This window comes from Nicotiana attenuata, chromosome 5 (assembly GCF_001879085.1).
Source record: "Nicotiana attenuata strain UT chromosome 5, NIATTr2, whole genome shotgun sequence".
In the NCBI taxonomy this organism is placed as follows: Eukaryota; Viridiplantae; Streptophyta; class Magnoliopsida; order Solanales; family Solanaceae; genus Nicotiana; species Nicotiana attenuata.
The window spans coordinates 55,015,135-55,025,704 of NC_031993.1; the positions used below are offsets into that span (position 1 = coordinate 55,015,135).

Sequence of the window (10,570 nt, forward strand, 5' to 3'; positions counted from 1 at the left end):
TATACAATGTAATTATACATCAAACGGGCTAATATTGCAATTATATGTAATTTAGCTTAAAAAATACCAAATGCAATTATAAAAATGCATAAAAAATATATTAACCATATTTTTGCATAAGTATGGAAACTAAATGACCAAATCACCATAATAATAATTTGGGGAATAATTATTGGGGATTTTATGAATAAAAGGGAAGGAAATAAATCAATTTAAATCCCTAAAATTATGGAAAAAATTATAAAAACCTTGTGCATGCTTATATATTCATGTATATGCTATTTTGAAGGTATTTATGCATATAAAAAATATATGGGAAAAAATTGGGTATCAACAGCTGCCCCTCTTTACCCGGAAAGGATGAAAGAGTTTTCGGGCAAAAAAAAAAGATATGATGGCCAATTTTGACCGAGCGAAATGGTTCGAGAGATTAGGCCGCACCCTGGCTTCTGAGCTGCCTACATATCCCTGGCTTTACAGGAATCAGGACATGTGTAGTTCCGGATTCGTCGGCGAAGTATACCGATGAAGTCATTTCAAAGACAGACGCAACCTCTAGGGCTGGATACACGAACGATTTTATGGTACCTTCCCATCCTTCTTCGGAACTGGCACAATGTTGGCTAACCAGGTTGGGTACTCAACCACCCTGAGAACTTTGGCTTTGATCTGTTTGGCAACTTCCTCCTTGATTTTCAGGCTCATGTCTGGTTTGAACTTTCGGAGTTTCTGCTTCACTGGCGGACACATGGGATTAGTAGGCAACTTGTGAGCTACTATGGAAGTGCTCAAACCGGTCATGTCATGATATGACCATGCAAAAATGTCCTCATACTCTCTTAGGAACCGGATGTACTCTTCTTTCTCCGTTGGTGACAAGTGAATGCTGATGCGGGTCTCCTTGATGGTCTCGGCGTCTCCCAAATTTACTGCTTCGATCTCGTCTAAATTGGACTTAGGCTTATTCTCAAAATTTTCAACCTCCCTGACAATTTCCTCAGGTATCTCATCCTCTTCCTCTGAATCACTATTCTCATGTTGCGTTGCCTCATTACATGTCACAGTTACTGGTTCATCAGGAAAAGTAATAGTAATGCTGTAGAAAAGAAAAATCTAAAGATAGTAGTGAATAATAAAGAGCAAATTCATTTGATTAAAACTTGAAAAATTATCCAGACAAAGTACGGCTCGATGAATCGAGCATTCACTTTGGAAGACAAATAAAACTTAAAACAAAATTACGGGAAATCCTAAATGCCTAGAATGGCTTATAGAAGTAAATTTTTTGCCAAGCTACCCAGGGACTCGGCGGGCTCGGGATGGTGTAGCGGTCAAATTCCTGAGAACAGCTCCCTTCTCCATAGTCTGAATAGTGAGGCCTTCTTCCTCCTCCTCAATTATGGCACTGCAATCCATGTCTTCATTTCAAGAACAAATTCCTCAACCCTGACAGCGCTTCTTCTTCCACGGTCCCCCATATTTTGTCGGCTTGGTGAAAAGCTTGTTCCAGACGTGGCACTAGCTGTTCAAGTAGGTAATATAGTCCGCGCCATGGAGGCGACCAATTCTTGTATTCTTGCCATGTGTACTGGTATCCGAGCCCAAAGGTAGTACCATGATTCTTCAGCTGTATTGGTTTGGTAATACCTTGGAGGTTCTTTCCCAATCCTTTGCCGGGTTCATATCCCGACCATGCTAATATGCTTTCTATCTTGTTTCTCCACCACTTGCCCTTCTCAACAGCATTGACCCGTTCGATGTGATGGTAGGTTTCCCCTCCTAGCCTTCTTCTATGTCCAATGGCCGGGATAGTCTGAGTAGTGTAGATAGGGTTACTTCCATCTCCGTGAATGATTACCTCTTGACGGTTCCCTTCAAACTTCACGGCTTGATATAGAGTAGAAGGCACGGCTCCAGCAGCATGGATCCATGGCCGTCCCAATAGAAGGTTATATGAGGCTGATATGTCAAGCACCTGAAATTCAACGTCGAACCAAGTTGGCCCCATTTGCAAACAAAGGTTGATTTCCCCGACCGTGTCCCTCTGGGACCCATCGAAAGCCTTCACATTCATGCTTCCTACTCGTATCTCATGGAAACCTTTGTCCAACCTTTTCAGAGTGTCCAATGGACAAATGTTTAGGCTCGAACCTCCATCAACCAAGACCGTGGCAATGAACTTGTCTTCAAATTGCACCGTAATATGCAATGCTCGATTGTGATTCCGTCCCTCAGGTGGTAGCTCATCTTCGTGGAAGATGATATTATGGCTTTCTAGTACTTGCCCAACCATGTTGGCCATTTCTCCGCCGGTGATGTTATTGGGTACATAAGCCTTGCTTAACACTTTCACTAAGGCGTTCTTGTGTGCCTCTGAATTCTGCAATAGTGATAGGATAGATATTTGAGCAGGGACTTTGTTCGGATGATCAACAACAGAGTACTCCTTCGCCTGTACTTTCCTCCACAGGTCGTCTGGCCCAGTCTCGATGATAGGTTGCTTAGCAGTGGCCTCCTTACTTGAACCTCCTAGGTGTTCAGGTGTATAGACTCTTACGGTCCTAGTCATTCCTTGTGCCGCGTCAGATTCCTCTACCTTGGCCTTCCCTTTCCGCCGAGCCTCGTCGACATAATCCCAGGGTATTGCTTTTGAGTTGAATCGGGGTGTGGTTGTCACTGTCACAGTGAAGGGTGTGAGGACTTCTACTTCGAATGGAGTGGGGGTGGCTGCGGGCGGAGCCACTTCTACCTCGAATGGATCGGATGCAGTTACCTCAACCTCGATTGGTACCTGAGTCTGAACCACAATGGGGGTAAGTGTGACTGCAACCTTAGAGTCATCGCCTTCCCGAATAAGCCCGATCGACCCCTCAGGGTCCCATTCTTCATTTGTCTCTATCACATGTATGCCATCACCTCTGTCAGGGAGGGGATTGTTGCGGACATTAGGTGCGGCTTCCTTTGCTTGTATGACCTCGTTGTCAATTAGCGTTTGGATCTTATCCTTCAATGTTTGATATGTGGGGGATGATGCTTGGTATGAGGGTGGAGGTGTTTGGTAGACAAGTGGAGATTTTGGGCCCCGGGCTACCATTACTGCCCCAACATCTCTCTTCTTCGATATGCCACCTGACTGTAGTGCTTTATTCGTGGCTTGTAGATCCTCGAAGTTTGTTACCATTCCGCTCTTGATCCCTTCTTCAATCCTTTCTCCGAGTTTGATGATGTCAGAGAATTTGTGATTTTTGATAACCATTAACCTCTCGTAATATTGCAGGTCCTGTGCCCTGACGAAGAATTTGTTCATCTGTTCTACGTCCAAAGACGGCCTGACCTTGGCTGCTTCTGACCTCCAGCGAGTAGCATATTCACGGAAGGTCTCGGTAGGTTTCTTCTTAAGATTCTGAATGTAGAAGACATCCGGTGCATTCTCTGTGTTGAACCTGAACCGGTCCATGAAATCCGATGCCATGTTTACCCAATTGGACCACTTCCTGGGGTTTTGGCTGATATACCAAGCAAAGCATCCCCAATAAGGCTCCTCATAAAGAGCTTCATTCGAATCTTTTCATCTTTCCCGACCCCGACAAGCTTGTCGCAATAAGTCCTTAGATGAACCCTAGGATCACCTGTACCATCGAACATTTCGAACTTGGGAGGTTTGTACCCCTCTGGTAGTTCGACATCCGGCTGTATGCATAGATCTTCATAGTTCAAACCTTCTATTCCTCTGTTGCCCTCAACACCTTGAACTTGGCTTGTTAACTTCTTGAGTTTTTCAGCCATGTTTTTGATGAGCAAGTCCTTCTCAGAGGTTTCCGGTGTACAGGAGATTGGCTGGGTAGAATGAGGTATAGTTTCCACATAGATGGGGTTGCTTTGATGGGTGCTGGGAGCTTCGGTGTAGTGGTGGTCATTGATGGAGTTTTGTGGATCAGGAATGAGTGGTGGTGTGTTTTGGGAAGTGTGGTAAGTGGTGGTTGACGGGTTATGAATTGGTTGATGGTGTTGTTGCGTCGGAGCTGGTAATGGGTTGGGATTCTGGGGTGGAGTTGCGTATTGATTTGGTGCGGGAGGATTTTGTGGGTGTTGGTTTTGTGTGCTTTGAGGAGGTGCTGGGTTCTTAGCATTCTGTTGGTTGATGTCGGGGACATTCAGGGTAAGTTACAGGTTTTCCAAGTTGCGAACTTGCTCAAGTTCTCCTTGCAGTTCTAATATCTTTTGTTCCAGTCTTAAAACCAGATCATTTGGGGCCGAAGTGCTACGGCCATCGGAGGTTTCCGTATTCTCAATATTCTCCTTTCGGATACCACTTAAATCATCCATCTTTGCCTTTCCTTTGCCTTATGTGTTGCTTGGAGGAGGAGGAGGTGGAGGGCCTCTAGATCTGGTGAGATATGCTGATGAGGCTAGTATGATCGAACCAACCTAAGGGGATGGGAATAATAATAAAAATAAGCAAAAACAAAGGTAACAAGTCAGTGAGGATCCTGAAATATTTGTAGTATTTAAACACATATTGCGGAAATATAAATTCGCGTCCTAATTTGGGAGCCTCGTTGTGCCCGAGGTAGGCCTAACGACAAGTAGATTTGGAGAACTTTTAATTCCAATGAATGCTTCATTTCATAATAAAAATAGACGAATCCCAAATCGATACTAAGATAATAGAAAAATATAAATTACTACTGGCACTTGGCCTTATTACATTTGAAAAGCAAGTAAACCTAATCTATTTGGTCTCGGAAGGATTTTCTTCAAGCTGAATGCTCTCGTTGATCAAATCCTCCAGTTCGCGTAGGTTCATCTGTAAGAATGCCTTTGCCAAATGTCCTCCTTCGTTTCCCTCAGCGTTTTGGTAGTTGGTGACTCTCTTCCTCACTTTTCCTTCCAATTCCAACATGCTGTACTCCAGATATTCTAGCTTTTCGCTAGTCTTGACGGCCCTTTCTTTCCATTCATTGATTTGGTCATTTGATGGAAGATTCCTCCACAAGTCTAGAAAGAGTGAGGGTATGCTAACCATACCGAAGCTGGGGACCTCGTGCCTCATTTCCTGCAAAACAAAAGGTTAGACCTTACCCCCACCAGACTCGACTATTTATACATTCGTGATCAACATATCGGCATTTAGTTCTCCAAATTAATGCACAGAACGTGGTTGTATCCGTTGGGATTATGGAAAACCCGATGGACTTTGGATAAGGTTATCCTAAAGGATCATTATGCGGACAACATAACTGATCCGGCTAGGTTTGACCATGATGCATGCACAATTTCGACCAGAGTAAGGTTTCTATGGGGTTTTAGACTGGTACCCTCGAACGGACAACTCGAGGGGGATGGCACGGAACCGTCGACTGCATCGGTGATCGATTGATTTTACCGCAAATAAGCCTTTCCGTATTTAAGGGTAGTAAATAAGAAGAGCGCAACCACTCATTATAGGATTTGATACGCATGAGTGGAATATGATGTGGAGCATGATTTATGCAGCAACTAATAACATGTAGTCAAGTATTTTCACGTAAGGAAAAATAAATACAGTATTTAAACAATTGAAAGACAGTTACAGAAAGGAAACAAAGCGATTAGTCAGTTTCAAGAATAAAGAACAATAAATGCTTAAAAGAAAACATACAGTCAAAAATAAGGGAAGAGGGTACGGGATAAAGCATGCTTGGACTAATTTATAAGAGCAAGTTCGTCATGGTAAGAGCCTAATTATCCCCAGCAGAATCGCCATGCTGTCGCGCCCCCTTTTTTCCTCCTCGCGGAGAACGTCCGGGTTTCGACATTTCATGGGGGAACAACTCTTTTTCTTTTGGGAATTGGGTTTTTTTGAAGAGTCGCCACCTAAAGAATTAAGGTGCGTTAGGGCACCTAGAGTAATTAACTCCTATCCATCTTGTAAATAAGGCATATCTTGTCTAGGCAAAATTTTGGAAATGATACCTTTATTTCCGTGTCTTCCAGCTACTTTATCGCCTACTTTGATTTCACGTTTCTGTAAAATATATACACGAATCGTTTCGGGATTATAACTAGAACCACCCCTTTTCTGGATCCACCTCACATCAATAACCCGACCCCTGCCACCTATAGGTAGTTTTAGACAAGTTTCTTTTGAAGTAGATACCTGAATACCAAGTATAGCTCGTAACAATCTATCTTCCGGGGCATACGACGATTCTTTCACGACCTGGGGTGTTAATTTACCTACTAAAATATCACCCGTCTCTACCCAAGATCCCAGCATCACAATTCCATTTTTATCTAAATTGCGGAGTAAATGGGCTTCTAAATGCGGTATTTCATTAGTTACTTTTTCAGGGCCTTGGCTTGTCACATGAGTCTGAATTTCATATTTCCGTATGTGAAAAGAAGTATAAATATCTTCATATACCAAACGCTCGCTAATAAGTACTGCATCTTCAGAATTGTAACCCTCCCACGGCATATAAGCTACTAATACGTTTTTCCCCAAAGCCAAGTTCGCCACCAACCTAGCAGCACCATCCGCTAAANTTGCCTATTATTTTTTTTTTTGGAAGCCTGTTAGGATCAGAAAGGCATTAAGCAATAGAAACAGTTTCAGAGTTGCAGTTTTGAAAACGCCCTAAAGGCTTGCCTATACGCGGAGTACTAACAATTACATTTTATAGTAAAACAAGGCAGATTTTAAAACTGACTTTTAAATCCCTCTGGGCATGCTATCTGTAGACATGTGATTTTTGACCCTCCCCAAGATTTTTTATATTTTAGCATGTAAATATTTAATGTAGGCCTAATATAGCTATCTTAGCCATTTTTGACTTCTTTCCTTTATTGTCGTCATAAAAATGGAAAATTACAAAAAATATTTTAGCTTACGGATCTTTCATAAATTTAAATAAGAATTATACAAAAATAGTACCTTATTTTTATCTTTACATAATCTTGAAAATACAAAAAATATATAATAGTTTCATGTTAGATTTTGCACTATGTAGTATTTTCATCTTATTTTAAAAGGAGTCAATTAAGGTGTTGGATCACAATTTTAAGAGTTTTAGAGCCAAATTCTTGACCCAATTCGGATTAGTCCATTAAGCCTAGGGACCCTTCTACACTCTTCTTTGGAACAAAACAAATAAAAAAAGACTCTAAGGACTTAACACAAAAAAACCTAGGGACTAATTGGCAAAATACACAAAAATACACATAAACCTAGACTCTACCTATAAAGTAATGCTGAAAATTAGCAAAAAAGGGGACTGAAAATCAAAAGCGCCGCTTGACACAAAAAACGACCCCCCTGATCGTCTTCTTCATCTTCCTCGCCCCACACGACCCCTTTCCTCTTGACCACTGAACTTCAGCCTCCAATTACCCAACGACCACCCACTGAGCTGAGCAACCCAACAGTCGACAAATACAAAAGAATAAGATCGAAGATGCTTATTTCTGCCTCTTCATTCCCTTTTCGATTTTGAAAATAAAGAAAACAGAACCAAAAATATACAAACGAAAGTATTTTGCTGCTTCCTCTTCTCAGTTTCAATTTTCGTTCTCAAATTATGGAATGTGATTGAGTGGTGGTCGTGTTCGAGTTCGAGTCCAGCGCCGATTGAGGTGTTTGTCCGTAGTTCCAGTTGCGGCTGACGATCTCGGAGTCAACTCTGTATGATTTTGCGGTGTAACTCAAAACTTGGAGGGTTTTTTTTTCAAATTCGTGAGTATTAAAGGAAGATTGTTCTTCAGGTCCAACTCTTTCTCTATTGTCTTATTCTCGTCACTTCCATGTGTGTTTTTGGTGATATGATTTTGGTGGTTTGTTTCGTAAACTGATACTTTATATTCCGTTTTGTACTGTGGTTCAACATGTTTCTGGAACGTGTTCATTGTGATTACCAGCCGTTTATGGTTATGATCAATGTTCTTAAGTTTCTATTGTTTGGGAATGCTGATTGATTAAGTGATTTTCATATCTATTTGTTTGATTTGTTCAGTTCTGGTTCGAATGAAGGGCCTTGTATGATGACAATTGAGGACGGTTTGCTAATCTTATGGCTAGTTGTTCTTGTATTTTTTTATGTTAAAGATTGAGGAATCTGTATCTATATACACCTCTTGTTCGTTTGCTAATGTAAATTTAATTGTCCAAGAAAGCTTACATCTTACTCCACATATTTGTTTTAGAAATTTTGTTTAAATGTCTATGATTTGGTTTCTTTTCCTTGTTTGATAATTGAAATGTGATGATAACTAGTAGTAACAGAAGGATACGTGTTTGGATAACTTATTAATTAGATTAAAATTTAACATAGTATTTTTAAAATTAGATTAAAATAGGAGCACTTTTAGTTTGCCTTTAAAATATATAACCCTTTTCTTAAAATAATTTGAGGTGCGCCGCACCAAATAAAATCCCAAATGCGTGGCCCTCATTTGACTATTTCTTTTAAATCCTTAGAATCGAGGCATGCCATTTAGCGAACTTTCATAACTCTCGCAAAGTTAAAACGGGTAGTTGCTTTAGGCGCATTGTTTTAATAATTTACCTTCCTAAACTCGGGTGTGCATTTCATGTGACCCAAATCCTAATCTTAATAACGTTGAATAAAAATGTGTTTCGGATTGCGGGTGCATTTCATGTGGCGCGGTCCAAAGACATGTTTTAGACGACGTTAAATCTTCCTTAAAATGATTAAAAAGCGGTTTAAAGTTAAAATTGCACATAGGTTTAAATTGTTTTAAAATCAGATAATTAAGCTGAATATAACAGATGAGCGGCCGTGCTAGAACCACGGAACTCGGGAATGCCTAACACCTTCTCCCGGGTTAACAGAATTCCTTACTCGGATTTCTGGTTCGCAGACTGTAATACAGAGTCAATCCTTTTCCTCGATTCGGGATTTGAACCGGTCACTTGGGACACCATAAATCTCCCAAGTGGTGACTCTGAATTTTTAAATAAATAAATCCCGTTTCGATTGTCCTTTAATTGGAAAAAACTCCCTTTATTATACCCTTCCGGGGAGTAGTAAAAAAGGAGGTGTGACACTATCTAATAACAGGTTAAGGCAGTTTTGAAAGACTTGTTTGAGGAAATATAAACTACTTAATTAAACCAATTTAGAAGTGAACTAAACGATAACTAGATTGAGTTATTTAAACTAAACTTAGGCAAGATCCATAGGCAGGATTTTGTAGCGCTTCCCTATAGGCATGACGTCTAGGTTTAATACTGACTTTAAAGACTTGTAGGCATGGAAACATACATAAACACTTGCTATAACAGAATCTGGGTTAAATTACATCCTATAGGCATGGCATCTACTTGTTAGACTGATTTTAAGACTTGCAAACATGAAAACATACATAATCACTTGTCATATCAAAATCTAGATTAATTCCTATAAGCATGATTTCTAACATGGTGAGACAAACATGGCACGATGTAAAAATCCTATAGGCATGTTTTCTACTCGTATTACCCCACAAACATGTAACTACCCATCCCTTTTTTACTAATTACCCCAATATCTGTTTACAAATTATTACAGACCATATGAATGAATTACATAAATAAATAAGAAAATAAGAAGTTATTCTATAGGAAGCCTTCAATTAGGCCCAGATTTCCAAAGCCTTCAATAACCTCAAATGCCAAAATTCCATAGACAATGTTATAGTCCATGTGCATCAGAGTTCCCTAAGGATCTCAAGGATCCCGGGAAGTGCTTACACCTAGACTTGGTAACCAAATTGAATAAGTGCAGTGTGGAAGGGCCAGCCTCAGTATGCCAAAGTTCAGAGGGTTCTCAAGAGGATCCCAAGGCAGTACACACACTGGAGGGGGCAGAACCTATTGACTTAGGAGTAGAGTGAAAGTGCTTGACACAAGTTAAAAGATTTTAGTGAAAAACTGTATGACAAAGGGAGTTTGTTTGCAAGTAATTTAGTAAAAAAAAACCACAGAGGCAGTTTGAAAAGAGATTGGAGTAATGAACAGAAGTCCAAACACAACACCTTTAAGACAGGTTCATACACAGCCAGGAGTCACATAACCAAAGCAAGTTCAGTAGTCACAAACAGGGGTGTGACGACCCGACCCGTCGTCTCAGGAGTTACCGCCCCCGTTTCCCCCATTTTATGCTTCTTCATGTTTCATTATCAGTAATTGGTGTGTTAGAGTTGATTTGGATTGGTTTTGGTAGGAAATGAGACACTTAGTCTCTTTAAGGAAGGCTTGGTTTGGAAAGCCAACCGGAGGTTGACTTATGAGTTATAGGGCTCGGATGTGATTTCCGGTGATTAGGTTAGCTTTGGGGGATGATTTGTGACTTAGGAACGTGATCGGAATTGATTTTGGAGGTCCGGTGTAGAATTAGGCTTGAATTGGCGAAGTTAGTAATTTGGCGAATTCCGGTTGATAGGTGAGATTTTGATCCGAGGGTCGGAATGAACTTTCGAGAGCTGCTGTAGCTTCGTTATGTCATTTGTGATGTGTGTGCAAAATTTCAGGTCATTCGTACATTGTTTGGTCGGATTTTTGATCGAAAGTGTGTTTCGGAAGTTTTTGAGA

At 40.7% G+C, this 10,570-nt stretch overlaps 1 long non-coding RNA gene across 1 annotated transcript; it reads left to right on the forward strand.

Moving 5' to 3' along the window:
• Positions 7,269–8,167, forward strand: LOC109226398. The gene is made up of 2 exons (XR_002068049.1): positions 7,269–7,743; positions 7,992–8,167. It is a non-coding gene; the product is annotated as an uncharacterized LOC109226398 (long non-coding RNA).